Below are 15,883 nucleotides of genomic sequence, written 5' to 3'. Positions count from 1 at the left end.
AAATTCACAGTGTTAAAAAAGTTTAATAAATTTCTGGATAATCGTAACTGATAGACACACACAAAAAAAGAAAATTGTCATTTGCTTATTACTAACTATTTATTCCAGCCACTGTGATAGTTCCTAGCGAGAGCTACTCATAGAGCGCTACTATTATAAACAGCTACTGATTAGCTCAGAGTCTGATAGGGGAGACCAAGATACAAAAATACAAAACACAGTGTATGTACAGTTTTGTGAAAATTTATAAATCTGTGTACTAATAATATGTACATTTCTGATATATCTCAATAAAAAGTTTTGGAAATACTAAGTGTAACAGGTGAAATGATAGGGATAAGTAGTAGGTACGGTGATAACACAAAAGACAGAGAGTCCACCTCTGTTTATGTCCTGGAAGGCCTCCCAGTGGAAAAGAAGCATGAGTTTGAAAAGAAAAAGTAGAAAAGAACAGAGGCTGTCCAAGTGGTTGGGATAGAAAGTTAAGTGGATAGAACATATTCAAGGAAGAGAAAACATCATCTACAAAGTGGATGAGCACTCAATGCTTAATTCCAAATAGTGTATTTAGGGACCAGGACAGAAGTGAGTCAGAGAGTGAGGTTCCACAAGAGAGGAGTGGTCTGCAGCCATTGAGCCAATGAATCCAGACACTCTAGAGATGGGGCATAGGCAGGAGCTCATGTCAAGTTCCATCTGCTGGTTAGGGTAGAGCTTATTGTATACTTTCAAGCCCTATCCTCTTTGATCTTGGGGCTGAGTAGGAGCTGATTCTACTGAAAAGTTTTAACATTTTTCCTCTAGGAATAAAAGACCAATTACCATAGACCTAACATATAGGTTTTGAGATGTAAACTGTATTTCATGATCCTTGTAAGCAAATGGCTTATAACATATTAGAAAACCAAAATGAGTTGAGAAGAGTCCTTACTTTAAATTTAAAGGATTCAGAAACAAATAGAAAAATTAATAATTTCAAAAAATTAATACTCTTCATTGTTAAAAATCTTACAAGAGAAATCCCAAGACAAAAACTAGTTTTACTAGAAAATTCTACCCAAACTTCAAGGTACAGATAGCTTTAACCTTAAACAATAGATAACTCCCTCTAATTAATTTTATGAGATAGTATAACCTTGATACCCAAATCAGTAAGGACACAATGAAAAAGGAAACTTGCAAATTGTTCTCAGTCATTAATATGTATGAAAAAATCCTAAACAAAATATTAGTAAGTCAATTCCAACAGTGTATAGGGAAGATATATCACAACCAAGTTGAGTTCATCCTGGGTGTGCAAAGTACATTTAAATTAGAAGATCAATTAATGTAATTCACAACATTAACAGGTGAAAGGGGAAAAAAATGTGGTTACCTGAATAGATGAATAAAAGCACTCAGTATAAGTCAATGTATATTTATGATTTTAAAAAAAATTATCAAACAAAGAATAGCTTGGATCTTCTTTAACCTCATAAAGACAGAGTCTGTGATTTGCCTCTTTCTACCCATTTTCTTCTTTCTTTGGTAAATAGTCTCACAATTTGGAAGAGAATAGCAATATGGGCTACAGTAAAATGACATTATTAACTTCACTTGTAGCTGGTTGGTTGTCCATGAAACATAAGGGCAAGCTTTATGTGAGACCTCTTAGAAGTCCTCCTAACGGGAACGGATTCTGTTTCTCTTTCCTTTTTTTTTTTTTTAACCAACTTCCTCCTTCTTGTTCCTAGAATGGTTGCTGTGATGACTGGAGTGGAGACCCAGCAGCTATTTGGGGCCATGAAATGACCTTGAAAGGACAATTCGTGTGAGGAATAGTGGAGGAAAAGATTAAAGAGCTGCATTTCTCATGATTTTATGTAGCTGCTGTATCCATCCTTGGACTGCTTATTTCTGTACTATTTTAAATAACAAAATAAATCCCCATGTTGATAAACTACTCTTGTTTTGGACTTTCTGAAAACAAATTGTGATGAATCTAATCTGGTTACAACTCTAACATAGAATTTGCCAAAAAGAAAACTCATGAAAAAGCATCATACTTCACAGTAAAATACTAAAAGTATTTATTTTAAAATCAGAGTCAAACAAGACTTAGGACTTCTGATTAGCATTGTACTGGAAATTCTAGCCAGTTAATAAGAAAATAGACAGGTATAAAAATACAGAGTTTCCAAAAGAAACAAAAAAACTTTGTTATTTGCTGATGAGACTATTTTCTAAAGAAAAAAAGCAAAATAATCTACAAATAAATTGTTAGAATTAAGAAGAGTATTTAACAACATTACTGGATTGATTCTGAATACCAGGGCAAAAGTAGAAAATTTAATTTAAAATGTCATAAAAATGGGGGTGCCTGGCTGGCTCAGTCAGTAGAGTATGTGACTCTGGATCTCAGGGCCGTGAGCTTGAGCCCTATGTTGGGTGTAGAGATTACTTAAATAAATGAATAAATAAAAACTTTTTAAAAATCTTTGAAGTAATAAATTAATTAAATGCCATAAAAATATAAGGAACCTAGGAATAAATCCAACAAGAGATGTACAGAAACTTTCTGGGATAAATTAGAAAGTCTTACTAAAAGACAATACAGGAATTCTAAATAATGGAGAGTCATACCATGTTCATAGTTTAAGAAAGTACAATATTAAGATGGTGGCCCTTTTTCTCAAATTGATCTATCGTTCAAAGCAACTCTAACAAAATTTCCAACAGTATTTTTTATTGGTCTTAACAAACAAATTTTAAATATCGTTGGAATAACAAAAGATCAAGAATAGATAAGATATAATAAAGATGGTGGACAGCACGTTAGATTTACCTTATCAGATATCATTTATTATAAAATCATGAAGGTTAAGATACTGTGGGTATTTTTGGAGCAATAAATAAACAGGGCAATGGAAAAGAATCCAAGAAACAAAATAATATCATAACACAAACTTCTTTTATGATAGAGCTTGCATTTCATATCAATGGTTAGACTAATCAAAAATTGCAGTAGGGTCTCCTAGATGGCTCAGTTGATTGAACGCCTGACTCCTGATTTCGGCTCAGGTCATGATTTTGGGGTGTTCTACACATAAGATTCACAATAGCCCTGTTTCCGTTTCAAAAAGGAAAGAAAAGAAAGCTTTATTATTATTATAGAAACCTAATAGAAACAGAAGAGAAAATGAATCTACACAATAGATGAAGGTAGTAGTAAGGCAATAAGTGAGAATAGGCAAAGTTACACCAAATTAGGTACTTACAACAACCAACTTCATGAGCTGGGGAAGCCTGGTGGAGACAGCCAGGCTGGAGTCCGACTGAGAGGCCTGGGCAGAGCGTCCTTCCCCAGGTGAGACTTCCAACTGATCATTCGCATAAGGACCATATTTATAGGACAAATAATAGGGTTTGAAATTAAGCATCTGTTCGCCTATGTGCAGTTTGGAGCAAGCGGCATTTCCATGTTATCATGTTTCTATATTTTCAAGGAGCCTGGGCTCTGTGTGTCTGCCTCCCCTCCCATAGTCCAACCTACAGAAGGAGGGTCGTGAGAAAAGATTTGTAGCTCTTGGCATCCAGAACAGAGGGGCTAGTTCTGACCTGGAGGCCAGATAATATATTTCAAACAACCAAGCTCCCAAGGTTATTCAACAGCATGAGTCTCACAAACAGGGTTCCTTAACCCTACTTGTGTACATGCAGGCCCAGGTGGTCAGTTATGTGGGACAAATCACAAAAACATCTATCCATACAGAACCTGTGTCAGGCTCTGTGCTCAGTGCAGAGTCTGCTTGTCCCTTTGCCTCTGCTCCTCTCTCTCTCTCTCTAATAAGTACATAAATAAAACCTTTTTAAAAATTGCACTAGAACAATTGGTTATCTATATGGAAGAAAATAAAATCAAAGTATATTAAGTGCTTAAATTTCAAATTTAAAACTTTTAGTGCTTTGTAATAGAGTAAAAAGTCTTTATAATCTCGGTATAAAGAAATAATTATTGGGGCGGAGCAAGATGGCGGAGGCGTAGGAGACCTGGATTTCGTCTCCTCTCAGGAATTCAGCTGGATAGGGATCAAACCATTCTGAACACCTACAAACCCAGCAGGAGATCGAAGAAAAGAATAGCAGTAACTCTATGAACAGAAAAGCGACCACTTTCTGGAAGGTAGGACGTGCGGAGAAGTGAATCCGAGCGATATTCGGGAGGATAGACGGCGGGGGAGGGCCCTCCGTCAGCCGCTTCTGGCAAGTGATAGAGCCGCGAGCGGAGCACAAAATCGGAACTTTTAAAAGTCTGCTCCGCTGAGGGACGTCACTCTGGTGGCTAAGCGGGGGGTGGAACCGTCTGGGACAGTGTGGTCTCAGGACCCTCAGGGTCACAGAAAGACTGGGGGTGCCTGAGTGCGGCAGAGCTCCCAGGTATCGGAGCAGGGAAGCCGGCTGCAGAGGCGAAGCCCAGGCGCCGGCTCTCAGCTCGGGGTGGCCATAGACCGTGATCCGCCGCACAGTCGGGCCCCTGCCCCTCCAGCAGGGACCCCACAAGCGGCAGATCCGGGGAGACTCACCTTCCTCCCCGGGGAGGAGCCGCGCGGGAGCGCACCACAGGGATCTGCTGGGTTTGGAGACTCCACCCGGGTCGGGTGCCAGAGGTGGAGGCGCGCGGTCACAGGCCGGGGGAGCACGGAGTGCGGCCGGAGACCGGGGAGATGGGAGTGACTGACGGCTTTTCTCTGGGGGCTCACTGAGGAGCGGGGCCCGAGTTCTCGGCTCCTCCGGGGCAGAGATCGGGAGGCCGCCATTTTCACTCTCCGCCTCCAAAGCTGTACGGAAAGCTCGCAGGGAACAAAAGCCCCGGAGAGCAAACCCGAGCAGATTACTTAGCCGGGAGGGGCAAGGGCGGGGCAATTCCGCCTCCGGCAGAGACATTTGGAAACCACGGCAACAGGCCCCTCCCCAGAAGATCAGCGAGAACAGCCGGCCAAGACCAAGTTTACCGATCAATGAGAACGGCAGAACTCCAGCGCTAGGGGACTACTGCACGTAGAATTCATGGCTTTTTTACCATGATTCTTTAGTCTTTCAAAGTTAAGTTTTTTTTAACTGTCTTTTTTTTCTTTTGAATTTTTCTTTTTCCCTTTTTCAACCAACATCTTATCAATCCCTTTTTTTAAAAAACGTTTTTATTTTTCATTTTTAGAGTCACATCCTATCCCTTTATAGTAGTTACCCATATTTTTGGCATATATATATAAGTTGTTCTCTCTTTAAAATTTTGAGATAGTTTCTTCTAACAGATTAAAATATACCCTAAATCTCTAGTATATGGTGTTTTCTACTCCCCTGCCTGATCACATTCTCTCCCTTTTTTTTCTTTTTTCTTTTTTTAAATCCTCTTCTTTTGTTTTTCAAACAACTTCTTATCAATTCCTTTTATAAAATTTTTTATAATTTCCATCTTTACAGTCATATTCCATCCCTTCATCATATCAACCCTTATTTTTGTACATATATAAGTTTTTCTTTCTTTAAAATTTCGGGAAGCACTTTCTTCTAAAAGACCAAAACACACCCCAAATCTAGTGTGTGGCACTGATCTATATACCAGCCTGATCATATTTGATCACATTCTGGTTTTTTTTGTTGTTGTTGTTGTTTTATTTGTTTTTGTTTTTATCTTTATCTTTTTCTTTTTCTTTTTTTTCTTTTTCTTTTTTCTCTCTTTCCATTTCTTTTTCCACTGCTTCAGGTCTTTTCTGATTTCTTTAGATTATATTTTCTGGGGACGTTGTTACTCTGCTAGCACTTTGTTCTCTCATTAATCTATTCTCCTCTGCACAAAATGACAAGATGGAAAAAATCACCTCAACAAAAAGAACAAGAGGTAGTACCGACTGCCAGGGACCTACTCAATACGGACATTAGTACGATGTCAGATCTAGAGTTCAGAATCATCACTTTAAAGATACTAGCTGGGCTTGAAAAAAATATGGAAGTTATTAGAGAAACCCTTTCTGGAGAAGTAAAAGAGCTAAAATCCAACCAAGTAGAAATCAAAAAGGCTATTAATGAGGTGCAATCAAAAATGGTGGCGCTAACTGCTAGAATAAATGAGGCAGAAGAGAGAATCAGTAATATAGAAGATGAAATGATGGAAAATAAAGAAGCTGAGAAAAAGAGAGATAAACAACTACTGGATCACGAGGGCAGAATTTGAGAGATAAGCGATACCATAAGACGAAACAACATTAGAATAATTGGGATCCCAGAAGAAGAAGAAAGAGAGAGAGGGCCAGAAGGTATAATGGAGCAAATTATAGCAGAGAACTTCCCTAATTTGGGGAAAGAAACAGACATGAAAATCCAGGAAGCACAGAGAACCCCTCTCAAAATCAATAAAAATAGGTCAACACCCCGACATCTAATAGTAAAACTTACGAGTCTCATAGACAAAGAGAAAATCCTGAAAGCAGCTCGGGAGAAGAGATATGTAACCTACAAGGGTAGAAACATTAGATTGGCAACAGACCTATCCACAGAGACCTGGCAGGCCAGAAAGGACTGGCAGGATGTATTCAGAGCACTAAATGAGAAAAATATGCAGCCAAGAATACTATATCCAGCTAGGCTGTCATTGAAAATTGAAGGAGAGATAAAAAGCTTCCAGGACAAACAAAAACTAAAGGAATTTGCAAACACAAAACCAGCCCTACAGGAAATCTTGAAAGGGGTCCTCTAAGCAAAGAGAGACCCTAAAAGCATCATAGACCAGAAAGGAACACAGACAATATACGGTAACAGTCACCTTACAGGCAATACAATGGCACTAAATTCCTATCTTTCAATAGTTACCCTGAATGTAAATGGGCTAAATGCCCCAATCAAAAGACACAGGCTATCAGACTGGATTAAAAAATAAGACCCATCGATATGCTGTCTGCAAGAGACTCATTTTAGACCCAAAGACACCCCCAGATTGAAAGTGAGGGGGTGGAAAACCATTTACCATGCTAATGGACACCAAAAGAAAGCTGGGGTGGCAATCCTTATATCAGACAAATTAGATTTTAAACCAAAGACTGTAATAAGAGATGAGGAAGGACATTATATCCTACTTAAAGGATCTATCCAACAAGAAGATCTAACAATTGTAAATATCTATGCCCCTAACATGGGAGCAGCCAATTATATAAGGCAATTAATAACAAAAGCAAAGAAACACATTGACAACAATACAATAATAGTGGGGGACTTTAACACCCCCCTCACAGAAATGGACAGATTGTCTAAGCAAAAGATCAACAAGGAAATAAAGACTTTAAATGACACACTGGACCAAAAGGACTTCACAGACATATTCAGAACATTCCATCCCAAAGCAACGGAATACACATTCTTCTCTAGTGCCCATGGTACATTCTCCAGAATAGATCACATCCTAGGTCATAAATCGGGTCTCAACTGGTACCAAAAGATTGGGATTATTCCCTGCCTATTTTCAGACCACAATGCTTTGAAACTAGAACTCAATCACAAGAGGAAAGTCGGAAAGAAATCAAATACATGGAGGCTAAAGAGCATCCTACTGAAGAATGAATGGGTCAACCAGGAAATTAAAGAAGAATTAAAAAAATACATGGAAACCAATGAAAATGAAAACACAACTATTCAAAATCTTTGGGATGCAGCAAAGGCAGTCCTAAGAGGAAAGTATATAGCAATACAAGCCTTTCTCAAGAAACAAGAAAGGTCTCAAGTACACAACCTAACCCTACACCTAAAGGAGCTGGAGAAAGAACAGCAAATCAAGCCTAAACCCAGCAGGAGAAGAGAAATCATAAAGATCAGAGCAGAAATCAATGAAATAGAAACTAAAAGAACAGTAGAACAGATCAACGAAACCAGGAGCTGGTTCTTTGAAAGAATTAACAAGATTGATAAACCCCTGGCCAGACTTATCAAAAAGAGAAGAGAAATGACCCAAATCAACAAAATCATGAATGAAAGAGGAGAGATCACAACCAACACCAAACAAATACAAACAATTATAAGAACATAGTATGAGCAACTCTATGCCAGCAAATTAGATAACCTGGAAGAAATGGATGCATTCCTAGAGATGTATCAGCTACCAAAACTGAGCCAGGATGAAATAGAAAACCTGAACAGACCCATAACCACTAAGGAAATTGAAGCAGTCATCAAAAATCTCCCAAAAAACAAAAGCCCACGGCCAGATGGCTTCCCAGGGGAATTCTACCAAACATTTCAAGAAGAATTAATACCTATTCTTCTGCAACTGTTCCAAAAAATAGAAATGGAAGGAAAACTTCCAAACTCATTTTATGAGGCCAGCATTACCTTGATCCCCAAACCAGACAAAGACCCCATCAAAAAGGAGAATTACAGACCAATATCCCTGATGAACATGGATGCAAAAATTCTCACCAAAATACTAGCCAGTAGGATCCAACAGTACATTAAAAGGATTATTCACCACGACCAAGTGGGATTTATCCCTGGGCTGCGAGGTTGGTTCAACATCCGCAAATCAATCAATGTGATACGATACATTAACAAAAGAAAGAACAAGAATCATATGATCCTCTCAATAGATGCAGAAAAAGCTTTTGACAAAGTACAGCATCCTTTCTTGATCAAAACTCTTCAGAGTATAGGGATAGAGGGTACATACCTCAATATCATAAAAGCCATCTATGAAAAACCTACAGTGAATATCATTCTCAATGGGGAAAAACTGAGAGCTTTCCCCCTAAAGTCAGGAACGCGGCAGGGATATCCACTATCACCACTGCTATTCAACATAGTATTGGAAGTCCTAGCCACAGCAATCAGACAACAAAAAGAAATCAAAGGCATCCAAATTGGCAAAGAAGAAGTCAAACTCTCACTCTTTGCAGATGATATGATACTTTATGTGGAAAACCCAAAAGACTTCACCCCAAAACTGCTAGAACTGATACAGGAATTCAGTAAAGTGGCAGGATATAAAATCAATGCACAGAAGTCAGTGGCATTCCTATACACCAACAACAAGACAGAAGAAAGAGAAATCAAGGAGTCGATCCCATTTACAATTGCACCGAAAACCATAAGATACCTAGGAATAAATCTAACCAAAGAGACAAAGGATCTGTACTCAGAAAACTATAAAATACTCATGAAAGAAATTGAGGAAGACACAAAGAAATGGAAAAACGTTCGATGCTCATGGATTGGAAGAACAAATATTGTGAAGATGTCAATGCTACCTAGAGCAATCTACACATTCAATGCAATCCCCATCAAAATACCATCCACTTTTTTCAAAGAAATGGAACAAATAATCCTAAAATTTGTATGGAACCAGAAAAGACCCCGCATAGCCAGAGGAATGTTGAAAAAGAAAAGCAAAGCCGGTGGCATCACAATTCCGGACTTCCAGCTCTATTACAAAGCTGTCATCATCAAGACAGCATGGTACTGGCACAAAAACAGACACATAGATCAATGGAACAGAATAGAGAGCCCAGAAATGGACCCTCAACTCTATGGTCAACTCATCTTTGACAAAGCAGGAAAGAATGTCCAATGGAACAAAGGCAGTCTCTTCAACAAATGGTGTTGGGAAAATTGGATAGCCACATGCAGAAGAATGAAACTGGACCATTTCCTTACACCACACACAAAAATAGACTCCAAATGGTTGAAAGACCTCAATGTGAGACAGGAGTCCATCAAAATCCTAAAGGAGAACACAGGCAGCAACCTCTTTGACCTCAGCCGAAGCAACTTCTTCCTAGAAACATCGCCAAAGGCAAGGGAAGCAAGGGCAAAAATGAACTATTGGGACTTCATCAAGATAAAAAGCTTTTGCAAAGCAAAGGAAACAGTCAACAAAACCAAAAGACAACCGACAGAATGGGAGAAGATATTGGCAAATGACATATCAGATAAAGGGCTAGTATCCAAAATCTATAAAGAACTCATCAAACTCAACACCCAAAGAACAAAGAATCCAATCAAGAAATGGGCAGAAGACATGAACAGACATTTTTCCAAAGAAGACATCCAAATGGCCAACAGACACATGAAAAAGTGCTCAATATCACTCAGCATCAGGGAAATCCAAATCAAAACCTCAATGAGATACCACCTCACACCAGTCAGGATGGCTAAAATTAACAAGTCAGGAAACGACAGATGTTGGCGGGGATGCGGAGAAAGGGGAACCCTCCTACACTGTTGGTGGGAATGCAAGCTGGTGCAGCCACTCTGGAAAACAGTATGGAGGTTCCTCAAAAAGTTGGAAATAGAGCTACCGTATGATCCAGCAATTGCAGTACTTGGTATTTACCCCAAAGATACAAAAGTAGGGATCCGAAGGGGTACGTGCACCCCGATGTTTATAGCAGCAATGTCCACAATAGCCAAACTGTGGAAAGAGCCAAGATGTCCATCGACAGAAGAATGGATAAAGAAGAGGTGGTATATATACACAATGGAATATTATGCAGCCATCAAAAGGAATGAGATTTTTGCCATTTGCAACGACGTGGATGGAACTGGATGGTATTATGTTAAGTGAAATAAGTCAAACAGAGAAAGATATGTATCATATGATCTCACTGGTATGAGGAATTCTTAATCGCAGGAAACAAACTGAGGGTTGCTGGAGTGGGGGGTGGGGTGGGAGGGATGGGGTGACTGGGTGATAGGCACTGGGGAGGGTATGTGCTCTGGTAAGCGCTGTGAATTGTGCAAGACTGTTGAATCTCAGATCTGTACCTCTGAAACAAATAATGCAATATATGTTAAGAAAAAAAAAAGAAGAAGAAGAAGGTAGTGGGAGGGGAAGAATGAAGCGGGGGAAATCGGAGGGGTAGACGAACCATGAGAGACGATGGGCTCTGAAAAACAAACTGAGGGTTCTAGAGGGGAGGGGCGTGGGAGGATGGGTTAGCCTGGTGGTGGGTATTGAGGAGGGCACATTCTGCATGGAGCACTGGATGTTATGCACAAACAATGAATCATGGAACACTTCATCTAAAACTAATGATGTAATGTATGGGGATTAACATAAGAATAAAAAAAAAAAGAAATAATTATTTTTAAAAACATACAAATGAAGGGTGCCTGGGTGGCTCACTTGGTTAAGCATCTGCCTATGGCTCAGCGAATAATCCCAGAATGCTGGGATCAAGCCCTGCCCCGTGCAGGTCTCCCTGTTCAGTGGGGAGTCCGTTTCTCCCTCTGCCCCGTCCCTTCACAACCCCCTGCTCATTCTCTCTCTCTCAAATGAACAAAATCTTTAAAAAAAAAAATAGAAATGATGAAAACATCATAAACATTACAGAATTTTTACAACAGGAAACAAATATTTTTTTCATGAAATGATTTTCTGAGGAAATGAAAAGATTTATTTATTTATTTATTTATTTATTTATTTATTTATTTATTTATTTATTTATTTATTTATTTATTTATTTTAGAAACCTAATAGAAACAGAAGAGGAAATGAATCTACACATAGATGAAGGTAATAGTAAGGCAATAAGTGAGAATAGGCAAAGTTACGTCAAATTAGGTACTTACAAAAACCAACCTCATGAGCTGGGGAAGCCTGGTGGAGACCTGCCCCGTGCAAACGGAGAGAAAATATTTACAACACTTGAAATTGAGAAGGGATTTAGTATGCAGACTATATAAATAATTCCTGTAATACAACAGGAAAAAAGACCCAGTAGAAAAATAGGCAAAAATTACTGAACTGGCTTTTACAAAAGAGAAAATGTGAATGACAACAAACATATGAAATCTTGGTACTCTTATTAATAATAATCAAGGAAATGCAAATTAAAACCACAATGAAATATAGTTTTACTTGACACAATTGGCAGAAAATTTAAAATGTGACAATACCAACTGTTGATGAGGCTGTGGTGTAATGGCTCCTCACTTTTACTGCTATTGGGCATGTATATTTCTACTCCCATTTTAGAAAACAATGACAAGACTTGCAGATATGCATGATAGATTAGACAGAAAGTTCTTCCCCAGTCAAAACCCAAGATGTTTACATGTGTATTTTAGAAGACAAATACACAAATGATTATAGCATTATTTTTTTTTAGTAAATACTACAAACAACTCAAATGCTCATCCACAGAACAATAGATAAATAAACTGCAGTGTATTTATACAAAGGAATGCTAAATAATGAAATGACTGAACTACAACTATGCCATTAACACGGAAAAATCTGTAATAAAAACTTTAACCAAAAGAACAAGTTCCAGAACAGGACATACAATCTCATTCTATTAAAGTTCAAAACCATGTGAAACAAAACAATACATTTTAATTGTAAATACTTACATGGTAAAAGGATAAAGAAATTCATGGGAATGATATGAACAGTGCTCCAGGTGGTGTTCACCTGTGGCTATGGGTAAGGAATGGCTAAGGGCAAACAGGGTCTTCAAACATGAAGGCAAGGGACCATTTCTTAACCTGGATATGTAGGTTTTATTTATTATTGTTCTTTACATTTTAATATATTGTCTTCTGTATGTGTGAAATATTTCGTATTTTAAAAAAACAAAGGCAAACAACAGAAAGTGAAAACTGCTCACAGCTCACTACGAAGATCTATGGGCATAATTCCTTTTAAGCAGCTAATGTTGATAACAACTTTTATGATCTCCTCTGGGTAAAAATGATGGCTTCCGACGCCATTTGATTACAACCATCCTTTTCTCAGTGGATATATTGGGGGCAAGGTTGTATTTCTACCCCCTTTCTCATCAGATTTCTGATAGAACATTTAAACAATAAGTAAGCATAATCTCTGGACAGTTGATTTCTCATAGGAATTTTCAAAGCATGCTGTGCTTCTTCTTTTTTTTTTTTTTTGGTGGGACAAATACAAATTACATGTAGGGATAGGAAATTCAGGAACTTAATAGTAAATATAATAATAATATTGTTAAAAGTATATATTACTATATTTAAGCGGGGGAAATTTCTGAGTTTCTGAGTAAATATATTTACTCATTTGTCTTTATTGTAACCCTATGAGGTAGGAATTACTATTAGAGTTTACACAGTTATGAGGAGACTGTATTTTCTGAAAAGTATCCACATTATTTTCATCCCAAATTTTCTCCTAAAATGAGAAAGAACACTGCCACGACTGATGCCCAGGGAGCTCAGTCTATAAACATAGCTCTCCGAGAATCTTAAATAGTTGATTGGAGGACGTTCCATTGTCTGTTGCCTGCCTCCTGTATCTCTCCAGGCCTCACCTTAATCAGTGTGACAGACTCATGCATCAGAATGCAATCCCTTCTAATTCTGTTCTCTTGTCCTTCATTCCAGGGCACCCCCTTTATTTCTGTATTTCAGACTACAAATAAATTATAAAACAGATCCCCAGATATATAACAAAGGACATGGCTCAGAGTGGTAGGGAAAGAATGCTAATTTCAACAAATAGTGCTGGGTCAATTGTTTATCCATATGGAGAAAAAATAATATATTGATTCCTACCTCACATTGTACACAAAAATTAATTCTAGATGGATTGCAAATCAACATATGGAAAGTAAAACATAAAACTTTAAGAGGAAACATAGAATAATGTATTTGTGGCTTCGGAGTATCCAGAAATTTTTTTAACAGGGTGCAAAAAGCTCTAACCATAAAATTAAAAAATAATAAATTATATTAAAATTAAGAAATTCCATTTATCAAAAGTCACCACGCAGAAATCAAAAAGTAAGATCTTGACTAAAAGAATATGTTTGGAATATACTCATTCAACAAATAATTTTTATCTTGAATACAAATATTTCCTATAAATTAATAATAAAATCACAGATAATCCTATAGAAAAATGTGTAAAAGGCTTGTTATTAAAAGAAGATATCCAAATGCCCAACAAACACTTGAAAGAAATAATCTGGGGTGGCTGGGTGGCTCAGTCGGTTAAGCATTTGCCTTTGGCTTGGGTCATGATCCCAGAGTCCTGGGTTAGAGCCCCACGTCAGGCTCCCTGCTCAGAGGGGAGCCTGCTTCTCCCTCTGCCCCTTCGCCCTGCTTGTGCTATCTCTCTCTCTCTTTCTCATTCTCTGTCGGCCTGAAGTAAATAAAATCTTTAAAAAAAAAAAAAAAGAAAGAAAGAAGGAATCTATTTTGTTATCCATAAGTAAAATGCAAATAAAACCACAATGAGGTGTTATATACACCTACTAGAATTGCTAAAATGTAAAAGGCAGACACTATCAAATTTTGATCTGGGTGTGGACTGACTATAACTCCCATGCCCAGTGCATGAAAATATAAATTAGTATAAGCACTTTAGAACCGGCAGTATTTATTAAGTTTAATATATGGGTACCTTATGACAAAGCATTTCCATTCCTATGTATATAAATGGGTTCATACAGAAGCTTAACAAAAGACATGTACTAAAATGTTCATGGTAGTAATATTTTTAATAGCCTAAAACACAAAACTACCAAATGCTCAAAAGTTAAATGAAGAATAAGTTGTAGTAATCACACACAAAGTAATACTATACACCATTGAGAATAAACCATCTACAAATCTCAGAAACATAACATTGAAAGAGAGAAACCAGACACAGAGTACATATACTGTATGAGTTCTTACATATAATGCACATCTATAAGCAGGACTTCTCTACTAGATAGAAATCAGGATAGTGATTCCTTGGTGGGGGGATGGCGTAGTGACTGGAAGGAGGGAGGGCCTTGCAGAGTGTTGGTTATGGATGTGCCAAGTTTGTGAAAATTCACCGAAGTGTACAATTTTGAAATGTGAACCTTTATATATGCATATTATAGTTTGATAAAATAAAGTCCCAGTTCATGATGACATTACAGTCCATCCAGGTGGGGACTTGCTTGCCTGAGACAAAAATAAAACTCAGGAGAGAGGAGTAGCAGTTCTGGGATTTTGATGGAAATGGAGCAATGTAACAGGTGGATTTACTGTGAAGCAAAGGACACATTTAAACTTCAGGGCTCCTCCCAGCCCTGGACCACACGACTTCAAGTCACGCCAACCCTGCACTTGGTTGTGGCATAGAACCATGTGTTTTAGGCTTTCTTGAGGTGCAGGTGATGCAGGTACCTCTGAAAAGCCCCTGCGGAGGAAATTGTTTGGAGGAAATAAGACTTGTTTCCTCTTATGGATGGATTCCTTATTTCCTTTGAGAAGACTTCCACACAGTTATATGAACATGTCAGACAACGTCGAAGGCTTAGGGAAAACTAAAGCAAATTGAATGAGAGCAAAAGAATTTAAAACTATGAGCTGACTGTTGTATTTCCTGTGCTCAAAGGGAAAAGTACTTAATTAAAATCCTTCACAGAGAATATCTTCGTAGGTGTTCCCCATGTTGCAATTCTTGTTCCCTTTATTTTGGGCTTGCTTTCTTTTCAGAGTAATGCTAACCAACCCTCAGGTATGAAAATCTTGATCCATCTTTGAGAAACCTCGGCCCTTACCTATTAGTGGTTAGAGCTATCCCAGCCTTCATCCCCTCCCCCTAGGTTTCATTTCCTCAGTTCTGAGTTATTCAATCTGGAATACTTCCCTGGAGACTCTTAAAGAACAGTTCAGTTTGACTTTGGTGTTCTAAGCTTCCCAGCATTGGGGTGCCTGGGTGGCTCAGTCGGTTAAGTGCCTAACTCTTGATTTTGGCTCAGGTCATGACCTCAGGGGTTGTGAGATCTAGTCCCGCGTCAGGCTCCACACTCAGCACAGAGTCTGCTTGAGCTTCTCTTTCTCTCTCTCCCTCTGCTCATACTCTCTAAATAAATAAATAAATAAATAAATAAATAAATAAATAAATAAATAA

This window comes from Mirounga leonina, unplaced genomic scaffold (assembly GCF_011800145.1).
Source record: "Mirounga leonina isolate KUSES-001 unplaced genomic scaffold, KU_Mleo_1.0 Mir_115, whole genome shotgun sequence".
Classification (NCBI taxonomy): domain Eukaryota; kingdom Metazoa; phylum Chordata; class Mammalia; order Carnivora; family Phocidae; genus Mirounga; species Mirounga leonina.
The sequence above is the reverse complement of the archived record's forward strand: the minus strand, read 5'-3'. Positions refer to the sequence as shown.